At 37.5% G+C, this 26312-nt stretch overlaps 2 pseudogenes; both read right to left on the reverse strand.

The window, feature by feature from the left end:
• Positions 1 to 13250: 13250 nt before the first annotated feature.
• LOC106990696 (olfactory receptor 4P4-like) lies at positions 13251 to 14184 on the reverse strand (annotated as a pseudogene).
• Positions 14185 to 22406: 8222 nt separating this feature from the next.
• LOC106990695 (olfactory receptor 4P4-like) lies at positions 22407 to 23477 on the reverse strand (annotated as a pseudogene).
• Positions 23478 to 26312: the final 2835 nt, after the last annotated feature.

The following is a 26312-nucleotide window of genomic DNA, read 5'->3' on the forward strand; positions in this document are numbered from 1 at the left end:
CGCTCAGTCATGTCCAACTCCTTGCGACACCATGAGTTGCAGCATGCCAGGCCTCCCTGTCATGCACCAACTCCCAGAGTTCACTCAGACTCACGTCCATCGAGTCAGTGATGCCATCCGACCATCTCATCCTCTGCCGTCCCCTTCTTCTCCTGCCTCCATTCCCTCCAGCATCAGAGTATTTTCCAATGAGTCAACTCTTCCCATGAGGTGGCCAAAGTACTGGACTTTCAGTTTTAGCATCATTCCTTCCAAAGAAACCCCAGGGCTGATCTCCGTCAGAATGGACTGGTTGGATCTCCTTGCAGTCTAAGGGACTCTCAAGAGTATTCTCCAACACCACAGTTCAAAAGCATCAATTATTCAGCGCTCAGCCTTCTTCACAGTCCAACTATCACATCCACACATGATTACTGGAAAACCATAGCCTTAACTAAACGAACCTTAGTAGGCCAAGTAATGTCTCTGCTTTTCAATATGCTATCTAGGTTGGTCATAACTTTTCTTCCAAGGAGTAAGCGTCTTTTAATTTCATGGCTGCAGTCACCATCTGCAGTGATTTTGGAGCTCAAAAAAAGATCTGACACTGTTTCCACTGTTTCCCTATCTATTTGCGATGAAGTGATGGGACTGGACGCCATGATCTTTGTTTTCTGAATGTTGAGCTTTAAGCCAACTTTTTCATGCTCCTTTTTCGCTTTCATCAAGAGGCTTTTTAGTTCCTCTTCATTTCCTTCCATCCTTGACATACTCCTTTTCTTATTCGGAACCAGTCTGTTATTCCATGCCCAGTTCTCACCATTGTTTCCTGAACCTGCATATAGGTTTCTCAAGAAGCAGGCTAGGTGGTCTGGTATTCCCATCTCTCTAAGAATTTTCCACAGTTTATTGTGATCCACACAGTCAAAGGCTTTGGCATAGTCAATAAAGCACAAATAGATGATTTCTGGAGCTCTCTTCCTTTTCCATGATCCAGCGGATGTTAGCAATTTGATCTCTGGTTCCTCTGCCTTTTCTAAAACCAGCGTGAACATCAGGGAGTTCACGGTTCACGTAGTGCTGAAGCCTGGCTTGGAGAATTTTGATCATTACTTTACTAGCATATGGATGAGTGCAACTGTGCGGTAGTTTGAGCATTCTTTGGCATTGCCTTTCTTTGGGATTGAAATGAAAACTGACCTTTTCCAGTCCTGTGGCCACTGCTGAGTTTTCCAAATTTTCTGGTATATTGAGTGCAGGACTTTCACAGCATCATCTTTCAGGATTTGAAACAGCTCATCTGGAATTCCATCACCTCCACTAGCTTTGTTCGTAGTGATGCTTTCTAAGGCCCACTTGACTTCACATTCCAGGATGTCTGGCTTTAGATGAGTGATCACACCATCGTGATTATGTGGGTTGTGAAGGTCTTTTTTGTACAGTTCTTCTGTGTGTTCTTGCCACATCTGCTTCTGTTATGTCCATACCATTTCTGTCCTTTATCAAGCCATTCTTTGCATGAAATGTTCCCTTGATATCTCTAATTTTCTTGAAGAGATCTCTAGTCTTTTCCATTCTGTTGTTTTCCTCTATTTCTTTGCATTGATTGCTGAGGAAGGCTTTCTTATCTCTTCTTGCTATTCTTTGGAACTCTGCATTCAGATGCTTATATCTTTCTTTTTCTCCTTTGCTTTTCACCTCTCTTCTTCTCACAGCTCTTTGTAAGGCCTCCCCAGAGAGCCATTTTGCTTTTTGCATTTCTTTTCCATGGGAATGGTCTTGATCCATGTCTCCCATACAATGTCACGAACCTCATTCCATAGTTCATCAGGCACTCTATCTATCAGGTCTAGGCCCTTAAATCTATTCCTCACTTCCACTGTATAATCATAAGAGATTTGATATAGGACATACTTGAATGGTCTAGCGGTTTTCCCTACTTTCTTCAATTTCACTCTGAATTTGGTAATAAGGAGTTCATGATCTGAGCCACAGTCAGCTCCTGGTCTTGTTTTTGTTGACTGTATAGAGCTTCTCCATCTTTTGCTGCAGAGAATATAATCAGTCTGATTTCGGTGTTGACCATCTGGTGATGTCCATGTGTAGAGTCCTCTCTTGTGTTATTGGAAGAGGGTGTTTGCTATGACACCCTCAAATGTTTTCATTTGCTAGTTGCTTTAGGTGTAGAACTATGTTATTTATTTTACTTTTTTCTTATTTCTAGAGGTTTGCCTGTATTGCTATGAACCTTCCCCTTAGCAGTGTTTTACAGTGCCCCTTAGGTTTTGGGTTGTTGTGTTTTCATATTCATTCATTTCTATGCATATGTTTATTTCTTCTGTGATTTGTTCGTTATTCAGCAGCGTGTTCTTCAGCCTCCATATCTTGGAATTTTTAATAGTTCTTCTCCTGTAATTGAAATCTATTGTTACTGCATTTTGGTCAGAAAAGATGCTTGGAAAGATTTCAATTTTTTTGAATTTAGCAAGGTTAGATTTATTGTCCAAGGTGTGATCTATCTTGGAGAAGGTTCCATGTGTGCTTGAGAACAAAGTGAAATTCATTGTTTTGGGGTGAAATGTCCTATAAATCTCAATTAGGTCTAACTGTTCTGTTGTAGCACTTAAAGTTTGTGTTTCCTTGTTAGCTTTTTGTTTAGTTGATCTATCCATTGGTGTTAGTGGGGTATTAAAGTCTCCCACTATTATTGTGTTATCGTTAATTTCCCCTTTCATACTTGTTAGCATTTTTCTTACATATTGTGGTGCTCCTATGTTGGGTGCATATATATTTATGATTGTTATAACTTCTTCTTGGACTGATCCTTTGATCATTATGTAGTGGCCTTCTTTGTCTCTTTTCACAGCATTTTTTTAAAAGTCTATTTTATCAGATATGAGTATTGCTACTCCTGCTTTCTTTTGGTCTCTATTTGTGTGGAATATATTTTTCCAGCCCTTCACTTTCAGTCTGTATGTGTCCCTTGTTTTGAAGTAGGTCTTTTGTAGATATCATATATATGGGTCTTGTTTTGTATCCATTAAGCCAGTCTTTGTCTTTTGGTTGGGGCATTCAAACCATTTCCATTTAAGGTAAATATTAATAAGTATGGTCCCATTGCCATTTACTATGTTGTTTTGGGTTCAGGTTTATACACCTTGTTTATGTTTCCTGTCTAGAGAATATCCTTTAGCATTTGTTGGAGAGCTGGTTTGGTGGTGCTGAATTCTCTCAGCTTTTGCTTGCCTGTAAAGCTTTTGATTTCTCCTTCATATTTGAATGAGATTCTTGCTGGGTAGAGTAATCTGGGCTATAGGTTATTTTCTTTCATCACTTTAAGTATGTCTTGCCATTCCCTTCTGGCCTGAAGAGTTTCTATTGAAAGATCAGCTGTTATCCTTATGGGAATCCCTTGTGTGTTATTTGTTGTTTTCTCCTTGCTGCTTTTGATATTTGTTCTTTGTGTTTGATCTTTGTTAATTTGATTAATATGTGTCATGGAGTGGTTTACCTTGGGTTTATCCTGTTTGGGACTTTCTGGTTTTCTTGGACTTGGGTGATTATTTCCTTCCCCATTTTGGAGAAATTTCCAACTATTATCTCTTCTGGTATTTTCTCATGGTCTTTCTTTTGTCTTCTTCTTCTGGGACTCCTGTGATTCAAATGTTGGGACGTTTAATATTGTTCTGGAGGTCTCTGAGGTTGTTCTCATTTCTTTTCATTGTTTTTTTTTTCTTTTTTTCATCTCTGTTTCATTTTTTTCTACCATTCTATCCTCTACCTCACTTATCCTATCTCCTGCTATGTTATTCTACTATTGACTCCCTCCGAGTGTTTTTTATCTCATTTATTGCATTATTAATTATATACTGACTCTTTTTTATTTCTTCTCAGTTCAGTTCAGTTCAGTCCAGTCGCTCAGTCATGTCCGATGCTTTCGACCCCACGGATTGCAGCACGCCAGGCCTCCCTGTCCATCACCAACACCCAGAGTTCACAAACTCACGTCCATCGAGTCAGTGGTGCCATCCAGCCATCTCATCCTCTGTCGTCCCTTTCTCCTCCTGCCCCCAATCCCTCCCAGCATCAGAGTTTTTTCCAATAAGTCAACTCTTCGCATGGGGTGGCCAAAGTACTGAAGCTTTAGCTTTAGCATTATTTCTTCCAAAGAAACCCCAGGGCTGATCTCCTTCAGAATGGACTGGTTGGATCTCCTTGCAGTCCAAGGGACTTGCAAGAGTCTTCTCCAACAGCACAGTTCAAAAACATCAATTCTTCGGCACTCTGCCTTCTTCACAGTGCAACTCTCACATCCACACGTGATTACTGGAAAAACAATAGCCTTGACTAGACGGACCTTAGTCGGCTAAGTAATGTCTCTGCTTTTGAATATGTTATCTAGTTTGATCATAACTGTCCTTCCAAGGAGTAACTATCTTTTAATTTCATGGCTGAAATCACAATCTGCAGTGATTTTGGAGCTCAAAAAAATAAAGTCTGACCCTGTTTCCATTTTTTCCCCATCTATTTCCCATGAAGTGATGGGACCGGATGCCATGATCTTTGTTTTCTGAATGTTGAGCTTTAGGACAACTTTTTCACTCTCCACTTTTACTTTCATCAACAGGCTTTTTAGTTCCTCTTCATTTTCTGCCATAAGGGTGGTGTCTTCTGCATATCTGAGGTTATTGATATTTCTCCTGGCAATCTTGATTCCAGCTTGTGTTTCTTCCAGTCCAGAGTTTCTCATGATGTACTCTGCATATAAGTTAAATAAGCAAGGTGACAATATACAGCCTTGAAGTACTCCTTTTCCTATTCAGAACCAGTTCTTTGTTCCATGTCCAGTTATAATTGCTGCTTCCTGACCTGCATGCAGATTTCTCAAGAGGCAAGTCAGGTGGTCTGGTATTCCCATCTCTTTCAGAATTGTCCACAGTTTATTGTGATCCACACAGTCAAAGACTTTGGCATAGTCAATAAAGCAGAAATAGATGTTTTTTTCTGGATCTCTCTTGCTTTTTCCATGATCCAGCAGATGTTGGCAATTTGATCTCTGGTTCCTCTGCCTTTTCTGAAACCAGCTTGAACATCAGGAAGTTCACGATTCACGTATTGCTGAAGCCTGGCTTGGAGAACTTCTTGAATCTTCTCGATCCTTGTCTCCAGACTATTTATCCATAACTCCATTTTGTTTTTAAGATTTTAAATGGCTTTTCAGTATCATTATTCGGAATTCTTTATCAGGCAGATTCCGTAAATCTTCCTCTTTCTTTTTGGTTTGGTGGGCATTTATCCTGTTCCTTTATGTGCTTGTTATTTCTCTGCCTTTTCATCTTGTTTAGATTGCTGTGTTTGGGGTGGCCTTTCTGTATTCTGGCAGTTTGTTTTTCCTCTTTATTCTGGAGGTTCCTCACTGTGGGTGGGGTTGGATGGGTGGCTTGTCAAGGTTCCCTGGCTAAGGAAGCTTGTGTCAGTGTTCTAATGGGTGGAGCTGGATTTCTTCACTCTGGAGTGCAGTGAAGTGTCCAGTAATGAGTTTTGAGATGTCAGTGGGTTTGGTGTGACTTTGGGCAGCCTGTATATTGAATCTCAGTGCTATGTTCCTGTTTTGCTGGAGAATTTGCATGGTATGTCTTTCTCTGGAACTTGTTGGCCCTTGGGTGGTGCTTTGTTTCAGTGTAGGTATAAACTCCTATCGATTAATGTTCCCTGGAGTCAGGAGTTCTCTGGTTTTCTCAGGATTTGAACTTAAGCCTCCTGCCTCTGGTTTTCAGTCTTATTATTACGGTAGCCTCAAGACTTCTCTATCTGTGTAACAAAAGGTTCCAAAAGCCTCTCTATTGTTAGGGTCGGATTTCCAAACATTAGGGGTCCCATTTTAAAATGATGGGTGAAGTTGCCAAAGTCATTCTCCCTCTCCTTCCCAGCACATTGCCATTCAGGGGGACACACTCTGTGCATTGGAGCGAGTTTCTTACCCTCCTCCTCTCTCTCGTCCATTCTCTGCAGCTCGTGGGATAGCCACTGATGGGACTGGAGAAGCAGCGGTGGGGAAGAGGGCAGCAACTGCAGCAGCAACCTCTGGCCGAGGTGCGGTGCCTCCTGCTTTGCCCGCCAGCCCCCAGAATAGACTTTTAAATATAGCTGAGATTAACCTCAACAATACAGATACCAAGTGGTTAAAAGTAAAGGAAGAATATTGAGTGTGTAAGTATTAATGAAAAGAAAGATAGTATTTGTATTAATATCAGAAGAAAAAATTATGTCAATAGTGTTAATGACATTTCTTTGCACTGTTCCTGCTGCTGCTAAGTTGCTTCCGTCGTGTCCCACTCTGCGACCCCATAGACGGCAGCCCAGAATCCCCCGTCCCTGGGATTCTCCAGGCAAGAACACTGGAGTGGGTTGCCATTTCCTTCTCCAATGCATGAAAGTGAGAAGTGAAAGTGAAGTGGCTCAGTCGTGTCCAACTCTTCACAACCCCATGGACTGCAGCCCACCAGGCTCCTCCATCCATGGCATTTTCCAGGCAAGAGTACTGTAGTGGGGTGCCATTGCCTAAGAAACTATAAAAATTCTATGGAAATAGAAGTTTATATATTCTATGAAAATAGACGTTTATAAATCTAATGAGATCTCATGGACAGCTACAGCTCACTTGAACCAGAGACTCTGGTTCAATTCAATTTAATTTAAGCACACAGTTATTACTTTTTAAAATATCATATGTTGTATTACAAATTTTCTTCAAATCCTCATTACTTTGACCACTTTGTGTGGTAACAATTCAGTTAAGTATCTACTGCAATAAGGACATATTTTAAACAAATTGAAATTTAAAATTATACAATAAAGCAACTAGTGACATTGGGTGGGTCCTTTAGATTTGAAGCAACACGCGAGATTTTTCTCCATTCTCTTTCAAACCGTTTATTCTATAATAAACCAAACTTCAAAATCTGGTTCTGGAGCTTCCCTGACAGTTCAGTAGACTTTGCCTTCCAGTGCAGAAAGTGTGGGTTCGACCCCTGGATTGGGCAGTTAAGATCCCACATAACCAATAATCAAACATAAAACAGAAGCAATATTGTAACAAATTCAATAAAGACTTTAAAAATGGTCCATATCAATCAATAAATAAAAGCTTATTTCTGATTATCTGGGCCTTTGGCTTCCTCAAATTTTGTTTCAACATAAAGAACATGATTTGCAGTCTCAGTATTGAACAAAAGTGGGCTTTCAGTTAGTACTCAAACTCCTCAGAGTATAAGGAATTATTAGCTGTGACATATCAGCTGGCAAGAGTTGGCCAGATCTTCTTTGGGGAACTGTCTCAATCTTAGAGAAGGTGACAGGGAGGTTGGGGGTTGTAATCTCCCAGTTCAGTTCAATTCAGTCGCTCAGTCGTGTCTGACTCTTTCAACCCCATGAATCGCAGCACACCAGGCCTCCCTGTCCATCACCAACTCCTGGAGTTCACTCAACTCATGTAATCTCCCAGGTCACCTAATTTAACCACATTTGGAAATCAAACTAAAGGCTTATGTGTACATTCCATTCCCAGAATCACAGAGGCGATACAACACTTGTGTAGGAAACAAAAAAAAAAATCTATTCAACATAAATGCTAGTGATGATTTCACTTTATTTTAGTTTCAAAAGTCAGAAGGGCATTTCCACATTTGGAAATAGAGCAAAGTCCTAGGATTCAGAGCTTATGTCATTACCAATGCAGTTAAGATTCTGGCTGCATTCAGAACATTGCCACCATTTACTCAGAGATAAACGATTTTATCTAATGAGATAATCATCTGGCAAATTTCTATCAAGCTATAGTAAATGATAATAACTTTCAAATACAAAAAATAGATTTTTCCATATATAATTTAAATTAAGTTTTATAGTATTATCAACCATATGCTCATATTGTTAAGCAGACATTAATTCATGAAGCATTTTGTACCATGAAATATTTATATTTTATACTAAGAAAACATTCATCATATATAAAATAATGAATAAAAATATGCTATAGTTATATATAAATGTAAATTTATGTTAGCAGCAAATAGTTAGTAGCCTCGTTAGTTTATGATTAGATGAATATTATGCTTTCAAAAATCGCTTAAATATGAAAATGAAGATCTTGTGATCATTTATTAATTAATCAGTAAACTCATTAATATTAACAAAACCTGAAATCTGGAAATCAGACATGGGGATATTTTCAGTAAAATGTAAGTTATGAAATATTATAATATAACATAAAGTATGCAAAGTCCTTTGATATTAAGTTGGAGGCTATCAAGGAAAAACATTTAAGAGGGGGAAAAAAAAGGGGGAACCAGTTAAGTTTTCTAATTATTTTTCCATTTTGTTAGTATAGCATCTAGTTAACATGAGAGAGACAAACTTTCAACTATCCTGCCTAGGAATCAATGGGATGTTTCTACTTTTTTTTTTTTTTTTTCCTGTTAGAATATCCTTTCCCCCAAGAATCTTATAATCAAGTACCAAAATGATGTCAAATTCTTGGACTAAAAATATGCTTATAAACTATAGAAGCATAATGGAAAATTAATTGTAAATGAAAGCATCTACAACCTCAACTAAAGCTATTTAAGGAAGTACTTTTACATATTTTTCTGATTATAGAAATGCTAATGATATATTAGTATGTTCAACTGGCACACATAGCACAGCCGAGAGAAGCTACCCCAAATCTGAAGTCAGGAGCAGAAGCTAGGAGGACCCCATGCCTGAGGGGTGGCGGCCAAGAGGAGTTACCCCATGTCCGAGTTCCAGGGCTGTGGCGGAGTGTAACAGGCTGCAAAGGAACAGGAATGAGTGAGAGGAGCTACCTCACATTCGAGATCAGATGTGTCAGCTGGGAAGAGCTACGCCACCACCCAAGGCCAGCAGCGGCGGCTGAGAGGAGCTACCCCACGTCTAAAGAGCAGTGCCTGCACAGGCGCAGAAGGGCCTAGAGGAGCTATTCCATGTCCAAAGTCAGGAGGGGCGGTCGTGAGGAGATACCCTCATCCAAGGTGAGGAGTAGCAGCTGCAATTTCCTGGAGAAGCCTTGAAGAGATACCCCATGTTCAAGGTAAGACAAAGTAAGACAGTAGGTGTTGCAAGACGGCATCAGAAGGCAGACATGCTGAAGCCATAATCACAGAAAACTAGTCAATCTAATCACACTAGGACCAAAGCCTTGTACAACTCAATGAAAGTAAACCATGCCCATGGGGCCACCCAAGATGGGTGGGTCATGGTGGAGAGGTCTGACAGAATGTGGTCCACTGGAGAAGGGAATGGCAAACCACTTCAGTATTCTTGCCTTGAGAACCCAATGAACAGTATGAAAAGGCAAAATGATAGGATACTGAAAGAGGAACTCCCCAGGTCAGTAGGTGCCCAATATGCTAATGGAGATCAGTGGAGAAATAACTCCAGAAAGAATGAAGGGATGAAGCCAAAGCAAAAACAATACCCAGCTGTGGATGTGACTGGTGATAGAAACAAAGTCTGATGCTGTAAAGAGCAATATTGCATAGGAACCTGGAAGGTCAAGTCTATGAATAAAGGTAAATTGGAAGTGGTCAAGCAGGAGATGGCAAGAGTGAACATCAACATTCTAGGAATCAGTGAATTAAAATGGACTGGAATGGGTGAAATTAACTCAGATGACCATTATATCTACTACTGGGGGCAGGAATCCCTTAGAAGAAATGGAGTAACCATCATGGTAAACAAAAGAGTCCAAAATGCAGTTCTTGGATACAATCTCAAAAATGACAGAATGATCTCGGTTAGTTTCCAAGGCAAACAATACAATATCACAGTAATCCAAGTCTATGCTCCAACCAGTAACACTGAAGAAGCTGAAGTTGAACGGTTCTATGAACGCCTACAAGACCTTTTAGAACTAACACCCAAAAAGATGTCGTTTTCTTTATAGGGAAGTGGAATGCAAAAGTAGGAAGTCAAGAAACACCTGGAGTAACAGGCAAATTTGGCCTTGGAATACGGAATGAAGCAAGGCAAAGGCTAATAGAGTTTTGCCAGGGGAATGCACTGGTCATAGCAAACACCCTCTTCCAACAACACAAGAGAAGACTCTACACATGGACATCACCATATGGTCAACACCAAAATCAGATTGATTATATTCTTTGCAGCCAAAGATGGAGAAGCTCTATACAGTCAACAAAAACAAGACCAGGAGCTGACTGTGGCTCAGATCATGAACTCCTTATTGCCAAATTCAGACTTAAATTGAAGAAAGTAGGGAAAACCACTTGACCATAAAAGTATGACCTAAATCAAATCCCTTGTGATTGATTATACAGTGGGAGTGAGAAATACATTTAAGGGACTAGATCTGATAGATAGCGTGCCTGATGAACTATGGATGGAGGTTCATGACACTGTACAGGAGACAGGGATCAAGACAATCTGCAAGGAAAATAAATGCAAAAGAACAAAATGGCTGTCTGGGGAGGGCTTACAAATAGCTGTGAAAAGAAGAGAAGTGGAAAACAAAGGAGAACAGGAAGCACCTGAATGCAGAGTTCCAAAGAATAACAGGAAGAGATAAGAAAGCCTTCTTCAGTGATCAATGCAAAGAAATAGAGGAAAGCAACAGAATGGGAAAGACTAGAGATCTCTTCAAGAAAATTAGAGATACCAAGAGAATATTTCATGCAAAGATGGTCTCAATAAAGGACAGAAATGGTATGGACCTAAAAGAAGCAGAAGATATTAAGAAGAGGTGGTGGAAATACACAGAAGACCTGTACAAAAAAGATATTCATGACCAAGACAATCATGATGGTATGATCACTGACCTAGAGCCAGCCATCATGGAATGTGAAGTCAAGTGGGTCTTAGAAAGCATCACTACAGACTAAGCTAGTGGAGGTGATGGAATTCTAGTGGAGCTATTTCAAATCCTGAAAGATGATGCTGTGAAAGTGCTACACTCAATATACCAGCAAATTTGGAATCCTCAGCAGTGGCTACAGGACTGGAAAATGTCAGTTTTCATTCTAATCGCAAAGAAAGGCAATGCCAAAGAATGCTCAAACTACCAAACAATTGCACTCCTCTCACATGCTAGTAAAGTAATGCTCAAAACTCTTCAAGCCAGGCCTCAGCAATACGTGAACCATGAACCCCTTGATGTTCAAGCTGGTTTTAGAAAAGTCAGAGGAACCAGAGATCAAATTGCCAACATCCGCTGGATCATGGAAAAAGCAAGAGCGCTCCAGAGAAACATCTATTTCTGCTTTATTGACTATTCCAAAGCTTTTGCCTGTGTGGATCACAATAAACTGTGGAAATTTCTGAAAGAGATGGGAATACCAGACCACCTGACCTGCCTCTGGAGAACCTATATGCAAGTCAGAAAATGACAGTTAGAACTGGACATGGAACAACAGACTGGTTCCAAACAGGAAAAGGAATCAAGATTGCCAGGAGAAATATCAATAACCTCAAATATACAGATGACACCATCCTTATGGCAGAAAGTGAAGAGGAACTAAAAGCCTCTTGATGAAAGTGAAAGTGAAAATGGAGAGGGAAAAATTTGGTTTAAAGCTCAACATTCAGAAAATGAAGATCATGGCATCTGGTCCCATCACTTCATGGGAAAAAGATGGAGAAACAGTGTCAGACTTTATTTTGGGGGGGCTCCAAAATCACTGCAGATGGTGACTGCAGCCATGAAATTAAAAGACGCTTACTCCTCAGAAGGAAAGTTATGACCAACCTAGATAGCATATTCAAAAGCAGAGACATTAGCTTTGTCGACTAAGATCCGTCTCCTCAAAGCTATGGTTTTTCCAGTAGTCATGTATGGATGTGAGAGTTGGACTGTGAAGAAGGCTGAGCACTGAAGAATTGATGCTTTTGAACTGTGGCGTTGGAGAAGTCTCTTGAGAGTTTCTTGGACTGCAAGGAGATCTAACCAGTCCATTCTGAAGGAGATCAGCCCTGGGATTTCTTTGGAAGGAATGATGCTAAAGCTGAAAGTCCAGTACTTTGGCCACCTCATGCGAAGAGTTGACTCATTGGAAAATACTCTGATGCTGGGAGGGATTGGGGGCAGGCGGAGAAGGGGACGACAGAGGATGAGATGGCTGGATGTCATCACTGTCTCAATGGACGTGAGTCTGAGTGAACTCTGGGAGTTGGTGATGGACAGGGAGGCCTGGTGTGCTGCAGTTCATGGGGTTGCAAAGAGTTGGACATGACTGAGCGACTGAACTGAACTGAAGGGATTTATATTTTCTTTTTTGTAGCAAAATCACTTTTGTTTTTTTTTTTTTTATTCTGTGATCATATATACTTAATGTCAAACCCAGTTAAAATAGCAGGAGTTCATACACACACACACACACACACACACACACACACACACATATTTTCCCCAATACTTACAATGTCACTTCGCAAGCAGATCACACAATGACTTACTTTTCAGAGGGACATGCCATGTAGACTATAAGACTGCACTTTACACTATGTTCTACTTTGATCTAAATATTCTCATCATTTAAGTAAAATAATAGCGGTTTACAAATATGCACCAAAAAAATCTGTAGATACTTGATTTTAAAAATTCTAGAGTTGTAGGGCACAAGGCTAGGTATATAGTTCTGAAAGGAGTTTTCAGTATGTGATTGTTCCTATTTTCCTACAACTGTATTTTTGTTGTTGTTTAGTCACTGAGTCATATCCAGCTGTTTTGCATCCCCATGGGCTGTAGCCTACCAGGTTCCTCTCTCCACGGGATTTCCCAGGCAGAAAACACTGGAGTGGTTAGACATTTCCTTCCCCAGGGGATCTTCCTGGCCCATGGATTGAACCTGTGTCTCATGCATTAGCAGGCGGATTCTTTGACTGTCTTTGACCTTTTAACATATTTTTACCTTTTATACCTTGAGGCCAAGTATTTTGAGGGCTAGGTCTCCCCCAGGTTTAGCCTTTAATAATGGCAGTATCACTCTTTCTCCAGAGTTTTCAATGTGTTTTTACTCTGTAAAAAGTTTTCTTTTTTCTTTTTTTTCTTTTAACAGGGGGATTATAAGTGAAATCAAGGAAAACACATTGAGTAAAAAATAAAGAAGGAACACTGAAGGTAAGCTGTTGTTGAAGGCTTGGCTTTTACACATTTTGACTGATTTTCCCATTAACAGGAGAGAATCAGCAACAAAGGGAGTGATGAGAAGACAGTTACTGGCATCAAAAACGAATGACCTTCAAGTCATTAACCTCCCTTCCCAGAATATTTTATTGCACCAAACTCTTCTTATGGAATTTTTCATCTCCCTGTTTTTAAGTGTGTAGATAAGCAGGTTTAACATGTGGACAATAATTGTGTAGAAGAGTGTAAACACCTTATCTTCTAGTAGTGTTGTGACAGGTCTAATGTAAACAAAGATGGAAGGTGGGAAAAGAGTATCATGACTCGGATGTGGGAACTACAGGTGGAAAGTGCTTTATGACAGCTTTCTGCAGAATATGTGTGCATGTTATACAAAATCAAAATGTAGGAGGCCATCAAAACCACAAAGATCACCAGTCTCATCAAGCCAGAATTGGCAATGACAAAAAAGCCAATTTTGTGTGTATCAGTTCAGGCTAGTTTCAACAAAGGATATGCATCACAAAAATAGTGATCTATTTCATTGGGGCCACAGAAAGGTAAAACAATCGCAAGAAGAAAGAGACCAAGAGAATGAAGAAGTCCCCCTGTACATGATGTTATGAGAATTGAGTTATGTCTTTGCCTGTTCATGATGATGGCATAGTGGAGAGGTTTGCAGATGGCCACATAGCGGTCATAGGCCATCGCTGTGAGGATGAAGACCTCAATCCCTGCAAAGAAGTGTGTGTTGAAAAGCTGTGTCATGCAGTTTTTATAAGAAATGAACTTTTTCCCCATCAGTAAGTCAGTCGTGAGTTTGGGTGTCACAGTGGAGGTGTAGAAGAGATCTGAGAGTGCAAGGTAGTTAAGGAAGAAGTACATGGGCTGGGTGATTAGCTGACTGCATGTAATAGAAATCATGATCAAATTCCTCAACCAAATAGCCAGGTAACAGAGTAAGAAATATAAAAGCAGAGGATCTGGACTTTCTTGTCCATAGAAAGTCCCAAGAGAATAAATTCAGTAACATTATTTCTATCTTCCATGATTTGATGATGTTCAAGAAAATTATCTGAAATGACAAAGGTAATGAAACGAATCAATGATGAGAAAATGGAAACCTAATATCTACTTAAAATGGTACCAATGACTTTTAAAGACATGCTATTTTGAGACCCACTCAAATCACTTTCATTTAATAGAACTCTTTTGAATATCTAGTATTAATATTCTTCTAAGAGCTAAGAATACAGTGGCAAATTAGAGAAAGTTCCAGTTTTTATATAATTTAAATTATTTTGTGAGGAAACAAGAAATATTTGTCAAGAATGAAAGAAGAGATAATCTTAATAGTGTTAAGTAGGGTGACATATAATATGCCCATGTAGGATGTAAAATAGAAGTAACTACAGAATTTTCTTGATTAAATGGTTTCAAATGAAATCACAAAATTGGTGTAGGATGTATGGGTGGGTTTTACAGTGCTTGGCACATAGTCAATGCTAAATAAATATAAATTAAATTAAAAAAAGCAAAAGTGGAAAGCAAACGATGTGCTATAGTTTTAAAGGAATAATAAAAGAAATAAGGAATCATCCATTAGTCAAGTAATTCATGATAAAACTGAAGAACAAGTCATTTTTATGAGTGGACTCATAATCCGTGTTTTTTTTTAATTTTAATTTTAATTTTATTTTGCTTTACAATACTGTATTGGTTTTGCCATACATTGACATGAATTAGCCACAGGTGTACATGAGTTGATTTATAAAAGGAAATATTTCCATCATGTGAAATACTCCATGAAACTTTTCTATTTCTTAAACTTTATTTGTAACATGTATAGGTTAATGTATCTACAAATCTGCTTTTTCTATTTGCCTACATTTCTCTTGCAAGATTGTTTCCTCTTTCAAGATAAATTTACTTTCAGAAGCTATTTGAGTTACATCTTATAGTTTCATAGGTTGGAAATATAGAAAAAATGGGCTTCTTTAATTCCAAAATAGTTTCTCCCAAACGCAATACAGTAAACACAATGTAGCACTTCTTCCCTTAATTTCTTAGAGAATTCACCCACACAACCTGCAAGACTATATAAAAGAATGCTTTGAATTTTCTAAAATAGAAACACTTTTACCTTCATTCAGCTAACCATCTGGTAAATACACTATATGAATAGACAAAATATCTAGTTTTTTCCTCTCATTCTGTTGTTTCCCTCTTCATTCCCTAGGATCCCAGGCTCCCACTCATAAAATAAGAGAAAAGATAGTGTCTGAAGATCTCTCCAGATTCCAATACTGTGTGACTTCTGATTCTCCATTAATTTGGGGAAGATATCTGTCCACCTCTCTCCTGCCTTCCCTTCTCTGCTTGATATATTGAGACTATATAAAAAAAAAAAAATACAGTATCAGCAAATGGTTATTTCCTTACAGTTCCTGTGCCTGTTTGCTGAAAAACTGAGGTAAATATCTCTTTATATGCTATTTTTAAATTAAATAATTACTAAATATGAAATTTCTTAAAGCATATCTGGAAAGTACTATACATTGAATAATTGTTGGCCATCCTCTACAATTACTAAGGACTTCCCTGGTGGCTCCAATGGTAAAAATCTGCTTGCAATGAAGGAGATCAGGGTTCAGTCCCTGTGTTGGGAAGATCTCCTGGAGAAGGGAATGGCTATACACTTCAGTAAATAAGTTTGCCTAGAGAAGTCCATGGACAGAGCAGCATGGTGGGCTATATAAAGTCCATGGAGTCACAAAAAGTCAGACACAACTGAGCTAGTAACACATAATTACTAAATACAAGATCAAGGCCCCAGAGAAAATGTAAGTACACCAGCACAGGAATTGCATATTGTACTATCCTTCCCTGAACAATATAAGAAATATTATTAATATTAATATCAGAAACTTTGGAGGTAGACCTGAGTTCAGCACACAGCTCTGATAAATTCAGGAGTCTTCACCTTCTTTAACACTTTGTCCTTCTTCCTTAAAATAACCATGCATTGCTTAATTTACAGGACTATTGTGGAATGTAAATAAGCTTACATATACAGAACTTGATGCTCAACATGCTAGTTTCACCTCCTTCCTCTTGAAACCCCCATAGTGTTATAAATTTAGGCAGTCCTTTAACTATTCAAGTAGTAGTAGATTCTAGCAATTAAGGTTATAAGTTCTGGACCTACATAGACTGAGACACCAGCTCCAAAATTCTCTTGGAGCATAATCATAGACAAAATATGTAACCTCAACTTCTTCATCTATAAAATGAGCAATACTGTAATTAACTCTGAGGTCTTATGTAATAGCTTAGGACGAAAAGAGTTGGACATGACTGAGCGACTTTCACTAGGACTGAAAGTGAAAGTGAAAGTCACTCAGTCATGTCCCACACTACACAGTCCATGGAATTTTCCAGGCCAGAATACTGGAGTGGATAGCTATTCCCTTCTCCAGGGTATTTTCCCAACCCAGGGATCGAACCCAGGTCTCCCGCATTGCTGGTGGATTCTTTACCAGCTGAGCCAGCAGGGAAGCCCTTAGGACAGACACTGGTATATATTAAGAAAAAAAATTTAGTAAACATTCATTGTCGTTGACATTATGTTTGTCATATCAATGGATATATTGTATTATTCTTACTATACATTTGAGCTTATTTAAAATGTGTAATATTGTAACATGGAATAAAGATAGATAGATAAGACATAGCATAGATTCCCTGCCATAAACAATCTGCTATTTCTTACCTGAAGGCTGTAGTTTACAGAGAAACATTCTATCATTAAGCCAAATCTTTCCCTCTGGTCTGGATTGCGCTGACTTCCCCACATTTCTAAATGTTCTGCGTATTTCAGTCATTTAATACTTTTGTTTTATTTCTTTGCAAACTAATTAATTCTACCTAAATTAGACAGATGTTTGTATTTCCCTCATGTTTTTCTTCATTTCAAAAATCTCATTATCTAAACATGGGAAAAAGAAGTCTACCACTTAAATACTATCCATTCAAGTAGGCTGTTAGAAAAATTCATCATTCATTTTTGCTTCTGCATAATTTTAGAAGCATACTGGTGTTTTGATTTGATTTGTTTTTTTTTTAATGTTTTTATTTCTTAAAATTTTTATTTTTACTTTATTTTACTTTACAATACTGTATTGTTTTTTTATTTCTTAGTATTTTATTTTTTATAAAAACTCATTTTTTTATTTTTTGTTTTTATTTTTTTTTTAATTTTAAAATCTTTAATTCTTACATGCGTTCCCAAACATGAAACCCCCTCCTACCTCCCTCCCCACAACATCCCTCTGGGTCATCCCCGTGCACCAGCCCCAAGCATGCTGTATCCTGCATTGGACATAGACTGGTGATTCGATTCTTACATGATAGTATACATGTCTCAATGCCATTAATATCCGGTTTCCTCATGGCAATACTGTCCACTTATCTTCTGGGCCACTCCATTCTTTTTCATATTCAACTTTTTTCCATCATGGAATCCAAATGGATAACTGTTAATCAAATTTATGAAATATTAAAAAGATAAATAAATCTAGTAATATTTTGATAGTTGCTGAGAGATATAGCACTGACAACTTTAAGAACTCACGTGCAAATCACAATTCATGATAATTGAAGACAGAATGTTTCCGCAAATAGTGAAAGTAGCATTTTAAAGATTCTGGAATTTTTCAAAGTTTTGTTAGAATGCTTAGATCATAGATAAAATCAGAATGATTCAAATATTCATTTTAAGGAAAGTCACCAGTATAATTAGGAACTGGATTTAACTTACCAGCTGCTTAACTCATCAGACAGATTTCTTATGAGGCCTCACACCTAAAATGAAGTCAGAATTTTAAAAATTACCATTTCCATGCAGCATTCCATTTCTAATTGCATAACATGTTATAAGAGAACTCATGAGTTCCACTGATAGGGATGTATTTGGCAAATTGAACTAACTTTGAAATACTTTTAGCACAAAATTTTTCCATTTCTAAAAAATAAATGTGTCTCTGATATTCTGCCTTTGCCTCTATAGAAAATTTGAATATATAAGTATTTATATATGTATGTACATATATATTATATATTCTTTTTGATGTTGAATTAGCATTTAAGGAGAATTCTGAAAAATGTTTAATATAGAATAGGTCTCAATATCTCTGAAGATTTAAAAATTTCCCATCAGTATACTTTGCCAAAGATGTAAACCCATAGCTTCAGTTTCTCAATTTCTACCTAATAAATAAATATACCAAAGTCCTTAATTACATTTCCCTATTGCATCAACATCCAAGACACTACAATTAGGCATGGGACGTGGAGAATGTAAGGAATGTTGTATATAATGCCCATTTGTCAGGACAGGGCAGAGTCAGCTAGCTGAGGGAGGCTGAAGTGAGCTGCCATGGGAAATACTGAGAACCCTACGGCCAGAATTAAAGGTTCAGAGAGTAGACCTAGGACTTAAGATTGAATTTTCCCTAGGGGGGAATAATTTTTTTCTTAGGGCATTACAGTTTCTAGGTGATGCCCAGAAAATTCTCCTATGCTTTAGAGTGGTTTTTGTTTGTTTGTTTGTTTGTTTTTGTGGGGTGGAAGCTCACATGCCCCCATGGGTTCTCTTGTCAGATGCACAGATAATTTCCCAATTTATCTTTGCATGGCTAACTCATTACTAAAATGATGTGCTTTTTCTGATTGAATTTTCCATATGTATTTGTATAAAATTTATTTTTAAAAGAACTATAACAGAAACATACAATGGTTTCATAAATTCATTCATATAATATATTTACTATTTCCTACTTCTAAAAGGTCTGATTGGATAAACCTTACTATGGAGAATGCATTTGCTGTTGTTTAGCTGCTAAGTCGTGTCCAAATCTTTTGCAATCCCATGGAATGTAGCCCACCAGACTCCTCTGTCCATGCAATTTTGCAGGCAAGAATACTGGAGTGGGTTGCATTTCCTTCTCCAAGGGAATTTATTGAGCCAGGGATCAAACTCACATCTCCTGCATTGGCAGGTGGGTTCTTTACAACAAAGCCACCAGGGAAGCCCTAGAAAGCTCTGTAGGAAAACAACCTAGAAAAGGAGACAGAGTGAAGTACACCAATACAGTATACTAACACATAAAAATAAAAATGAATGGGAAGCTGTGGGTCTTTTCATTTTAATTTATATAAGTTTTACTCAGTTGTAAATCTTTGACTTTTTAATGTTATAACAATATTTATTATTTAGTTGTTTCTTGAACTTTACTTTATGTAATTCCATAAGACAATCATATTTTCTCATCCGTTTTGTTCCTGAAAATGTAGTATTTACATATGTTCAAAAGCTGAAATCATACAACTGAATTCATCTTCTAAAAAAATTTACTTTGTCTTTATTGTCTGTCTGAAAGTTTCTAAGATCTTTTCATGTATCACTAAATTTTTTTAAACAGTCAGTGGGTATCTATGAATGGATATATTTCTATAGTTTCTTTAAAGCTTATAATTTGTCAAATGATGCATTTTAAGAGAGAACATATTTGTGTTTTTATACAAATGTTGAATGAACATGTCAAAGATTCTACTGAACTTATAATTAATATTTAATTTAGAAACCACTAAGATGTTACCATTGGTTCAGACAAGAGTTCCCCACATATTTATAGTTATTAAGGGGTGCTAAAATGAATTTATAAGTTTATGCAAAACTAGTCAAATATACAAAGGGCTATCATTAATTGCGTTTTTCCTGACACAATTTGAATTTCTATGGCCAGATATTGTTAGCATTGGTATTATTTTGTGTGAATCAACTTCTCTATTTTGGCTTGCAAAATATTTTAGCCAAAGTTAATGAAAGGTGGATAATAACCTGAATGCAAGAACTGGTAAAATCATTCACTAAATTACAAAGAATCTCATCATCATTTCTTGATATTTTACATGCTATTAATGATCCAGCTGGAGAGAGAAATATGGCTATGTTCTTGAGAAGCTGAGAAGAGAGATCAAAATGCAAAAGTGAAGGAATTCCCTAGTTAATGATTGATATTGAAAATGACATGTTTGTTTATTTTATTAAACTGCAGTCTATTTAATATATTGTGCTGGTTTCATGTATATAGCCATGTGATTCAACTCATATATATGTGTGTTTATATGCATGTATATTTTCCATCTCATTACTTTTCATTATAGGTTATTACAAGATATTGAGTATAGTTCCCTGTGCTATACAATATATCATTGTTGTTTATCTATTTTATAGGTGGTAGTCTGATTCTGTTAATCCCAAACTCCTAATTAATCCCTCCTCTCCCCTTTTCCTTTTGATAACCATAAGTTTGTTTTCTGCTTCTGCAAGTCTGTTACTGTTTTGTAAAAAGTCCATCTGTGTAATTTTTTTTTCTTAGATTCCACATACAAGTGATTGCATATATTTGGTTTTCTCTGCCTTACTTTACTTAGTAAGATAATTTCTGGGTCCATCTGTGTTGCTGCAGTCTCCAATTATTTTAGTAATTCATATTCACAACTTTTATTCCAAGAGTAGAAATAAAACAGAAAAAAATTTGTGTTAATTTTTGAAGTTTTATTTTTCAATAACAAAAGTGTGGTTGGATGGAAGATAGGGCTTCTGAAGCAGAGGGAAACTTTGAGGGTTGGCTGGCTTTCTTATTAAAACCCCTCCTTATTTCACACCAGAAGGTGATCTTTCACTTTCCTGCTCTGTTATGTTCTCTGATGTGTATACTGTGTATGCCCTATCCAGGAGCTTTAGGATAGCTGTCAAGAGCTAGGTTTAAAACAACAAGCAAATATGTTAAGATGTTTTTGCAAGAATTTCTAGCACTTATTTTAGGCTGTTTGCTAGGCATTTAAAACAGTCATAGAACTATGCTATTTTTATTTTTGAATCGCGCACCCATTTTGAGAATTCTCAACACTGACAACTCATTTTGTAGCTAGCATGGCTCTCTCTCTACAACTTGAAAACAAATTCTCATTCAAGCAAATCAAACCCAGGTCTCCCACATTGCAAGTGTATTCTTTATTGTCTGAGCCACCAGGGAAATCTAGTAGGAAAATGACATTAATATAAGTCCCATTCTCACACCCTCACCACTCCAAAGGAAAGTTATTATCAGAATGGTTACATTTCTGATGCATAACAGGAGACTGGAAAATAAAATAGCTCATACTAACTGAGCACATACTGTATGGCCAAGCAGTATTTTCAGTCCTGCATATATCTTCACAAGACTGCGTGCTGGGCTATTATCACTTGATGGATGGTTTGTTGAGCATATGTCCTAGTCCTTATAGTTAGTAAGCAATTCTGGGTCCAGAAGAGATACCCATAACAAATATACACTATCAGGTGCTGGCCTTAGCCAGAGTTGCAGTTCATGTTTACACGGACAGAGTTGGGAGAGACAGTTCCTTCAGTTCAGTTCAGTTCAGTTCAGTTCAGTTCAGTTGCTCAGTTGCTCAGTCGTGTCCAACTCTTTGTGATCCCATGAACCACAGCATGCCAGGACTCCCTGTCCATTACCAATTCCCAGAATCCATCCAAACCCATGTCAATCGAGTCAGTTATGCCATCCAACTATCTCATCCTCTGTAGCCCCCTTCTCCTCCTGCCCTCAATCCCTCCCAGCATCAGAGTCTTTTCCAATGAGTCAACACTTCGCATGAGGTGGCCGAAGTACTTGAATTTCAAAAGAAAAGAGTACCAGTGTTGGACACATAAGAAGCTCCAGATGCCACTGGCTACAAAATTATGAGAGTAGAAATCTATATTTTTAAGAAATAGGGTTGTAGGTCCAAAATTTGGCCATTTAGAATATTCTTTAAACGATGCAAGTAAATGTTGGAATTATCTTCTAAATCATTGCTACCTGGAATTGGCTTTATTGATTAAAGTCACATATAAAATGGGGAACATGTGTTCTCAGTGTTGATTTGTATTACATGATACCTTTGATAGTCTATTGCTAAATATCTAAACTGATTACAGAACCAAAAGATCAGAGGGGAAGAGGAGCTATAAATAAGAAGACAAGAAAACTAGAAAAGAGTACGGCAGAGAGTCTGGATAAATCCAGGGAGTTGTAAGCTCTTGTTCATATTTGAATCTATATGTTGCTAAAACAAAACAAAAAACATATACATTTTAAAGTTTTCAGTATATAAAATTCATATATTCAACAAGTTCAGTGGTGAAAATCAGAGGTATGTTTTAGTTCATTTCATTTCTTACTGTGATATGGCACCAGAGTTTCTTTATGGCATTTTTCATTTCTGTTTCTCAGTGTGTAGATTAGATGGTTGAACACAGGAGCAATGATAGGATAAAAAAGAGGGAACACTTTGTCTTCTGGTAAAGTAGTTGCTGGCCTGGCATGCTGCAATTCATGAGGTCCCAAAGAGTCAGACACGACTGAGCTACTGAACTGAACTGAACTGAACTGAACTGAAAGTAGTTCCTGGTCCAACGTAAATGAAGAATAAAGGAGCAAAAAAGAGGACCACCACAGTGATGTGGGAACTGCAGGTGGAGAGAGCTTTGTGGCAATTCTCTGCAGAGTAGGACCTGACAGTGTATAACATCACACCATAGGATAGCAACAAGACCACAAAAATCACCAGGCCCATGAGGCCCGAATTGGCGATGACAAGGAGACCGATTGTGGTGGTGTCAGTGCAGGCCAGTTTCAGCAAAGGTTACACATCACAGAAGTAATGATCTGTTTTGTTGGGGCTGCAGTAGGGTAAAAAGATGGCCAGGAGAAACTGACTGAAGGAATGCAGGAAGCCCCTAGGGCAGGAAGCACTGATCATTGCAATGCATTTCTATCTGGTCAGGATCAGAGTGCAGCACAGAGGCTTGCAGGTGTCCACATAGTGATCATAGGCCATCCCCGTGAGGATGAAGACCTCGACTTCCCCAAAGAAGTGCATGGTTAAGAGCTGTGTCATGCAGCCATGGCAGGAAATGGTCTTCTTTGCTGCCAGCAAGTCAGCAATTAACTTGGGGGTCACAATGGAGGTGTAACAAAGGTCTGTGAGGGAGAAGTGACTCAGGAAGAAATACATGGGCTGCTTCCTAAGTTGACTGGAGGGGATAGAAATCATGAAAAGTAGGTTTCTGATCAGAACTGCAATGTAACAAAGTAAGAACAGTAAAACAAAACAAAACAAAACAAACAAACAAACAAACAAAAAAACAACCCACACAGTGAATTTCAATTTCCTTTTTCTGAGAAAGTCCTAAGAGAATAAATTCTGTGATGTTATTCCTATTTTCCATGACTCAGAGCGGTTTGTAGCCACCTGCAATTAGTTTTCAGTCTTTATAAATATGTAAATATAATGATGCATAGTATTCCTTGTCATCAGTTCAGTTCAGTCACTCAGTCTGTGTCTGATCCAACTCTTTGTGACCCCATGGACTGCAGCATGGGGCACTTTATAACAGAAAGTGTTCAAAACTTGAAGAAAAAAAAATTACTTTTATTTTAAAAAGCTTTCCTTACGTTCTTTTTGTTTATGAGGAAAATATTAATTCCTCATAAACAACTTTGATACTTGATTTGAAAACTAACACTGTGGAATGCAGTATATTTACATAATAATTCTATTAGCATGTATTATCAACCATAACTGGATATTATGCCCTGGTAGAATTTAAGAAATGGTACTTTGGAAAAAAATATATCAGTCATCTCTTTCCTGGCCTCACTATTATTTATTGAGAAAATAGAAAAAGAAATGAAACCCTGAGAGAAAATAAAAAGGCACAAATATATGAGATATAATATGTGGGTAATGTTATATGTGAAAAATTTCCTTGCATCCATGCTAGCTGGAAATGTGATAAATAGAAAAAAAAATATAAACAAATTTGGAATCATGAGGTATATATACATGGCCAAAATCAGCTATATTTATTTTGTGCCTAATTTACAAATGTGCTTAATTTATAGATAAAATATTATATTTTATAGTCACACAAAGGGATAGCAAGCAAAGTATAATTACCTCAATTTTTTCAAAAGGTATCATCTCAAACTTTAAAAATACATGTTTTAGATATTCAGTAAGGCATTGGAGGATACTAAGTTTCACTTGAATTTTAGGCACTTAAAATTTTAGTGTCTTATTCACTTGCACAAATTGGTTTCTTTCTAACTGATGTACTGTTCAACTCTTTCTAATAATCAGTCATCCTGTAAATGTTTAATTCTTTCTGTTCCTATATCACATGTCTTAGTATCTCAGGCTGGCTTTTCTCTCTTTCATTTCTGTTATTTTTACCTCCTTCACCTTCTAGTCACTACTATAAAGTAATGTAAGGCCAGCTATAATAATGTATTTATAACTATTAAATCTTTAACTAAACCAATACCTTCCTACTGGTAGAAGTTCAAGAAAGATAGACCAGGGAAAACTACAGAGAACTAATCATTCCACTAAATCACACTAAAATTTACTTCAGCTATATAAAACGCAGGACTTTGGTATTTAAAATACTGTATTTAATTTACTCCAAACTTCAGAACCAATATATTCACAATTTATTTTCAAATCTGTAATGTTCCTTTCCTTCTTTTTCATTTACAGAGAAATTACCATTCAAACCCGTGTACAAAAAAAATGGGGTTTGGAAGAGTTAAACTGCAAATCTATATAGTGTATGAGAGTTATCATCAATGGCCACAAAATGACATTTAAATATGTATCATACTGAATAGAGAAGAGGGGATATTTGTAGTTATCAAATAAACCATCTCATTCAACTCTCAATTACATTTTAGGCTTTTAAAAATATTCTCAATAATTTAAGCACAGGCTGGAATCAAGAATACCGGGAGAAATATCAATAACCTCAGATACGCAGACAACACCACCCTTATGGCAGAAAGTGAAGAGGAACTAAAAAGCTTCTTGATGAAAGTGAAGGAGGAGCATGAAAAAGTTGGCTTAAAGCTCAACATTTGGAAAACTAAGATCATGGCATCTGGTCCCATCACTTCATAGCAAATAGATGGGGAAACAGTGGAAACAGTGTCAGACTCTTTTTTTGAGCTCCAAAATCACTGCAGATGGTGACTTCAGCCATGAAATTAAAAGATGCTTACTTCTTGAAAGAAAAGTTATGACCAACCTAGATAGCATATTCAAAAGCAGAAACATTACTTTGCCAACAAAGGCCCGTCTAGTCAAGGCTATGGTTTTTCCAGGAATCATGTATGGATGTGAGAGTTGGACTGTGAAGAAAGCTGAGTGATGAAGAATTGATGCTTTTGAACTGTGGTGTTGGAGAAGACTCTTGAGAGTCCCTTGGACTGCAAGGAGATCCAACCAGTCCATTCTAGAGGAGATCAGTCTTGGATGTTCTTTGGAAGGACTGATGCCAAAGCTGAAACTCCAATACTTTGGCCATCTCCTGCAAAGAGTTGACTCATTGCAAAAGACTCTGATGCTGGGAGGGATTGAGGGCAGGAGGAGAAGGAGACGACAGAGGATGAGATGTCTGGATGGCATCACTGATTCAATGGAAATGGGTTTGGGTGAACTCCGGGAGTTGGTGATGGACAGGGAAGCCTGGCGTGCTGCAATTTATGGGGTTGCAAAGTCGGACACAACTGAGCGACTGGACAGAACTGAACTGAATGCTCTATTTTAACTTCTCCCCTAAATTATATTCTTCTGATTTGGTGGGAAACAATGTAAATTAAATAAATATTGAATCAAAAATTATTCTTTATATAATACTTGACTTGCTGCATGAACTAATCAGTTTACTTACATTTTCTCAACCTTTTTTCCCCTTTACAGTATATCTAAAATCCTGCCTATGTGAGATTCTTTATCAGATAACAGGCCAAATTATATTTGAAAAAGACAATGTAAATGCCATTTTGGTAAATGTGCTCGCAGAGTAAACTGGAAAATCAATGAAATGATTATGAATTGTCGAGAAAGTAAACAGAAGCTTTTAAAAAACAGATTATTTTGTCTTACCAATACTTGAATATTTCAGGCAAAATTGATAATTATTTTTTAAACTGTTATAATGTATATGCACTCAACCTAGTCAATTAGAAAGAGATGTGAAAATGTGAAAGAGATGTGAAAAATA

This window comes from Ovis aries, unplaced genomic scaffold (genome assembly GCF_016772045.2).
Source record: "Ovis aries strain OAR_USU_Benz2616 breed Rambouillet unplaced genomic scaffold, ARS-UI_Ramb_v3.0 scaffold_90, whole genome shotgun sequence".
Taxonomy (NCBI): Eukaryota; Metazoa; Chordata; class Mammalia; order Artiodactyla; family Bovidae; genus Ovis; species Ovis aries.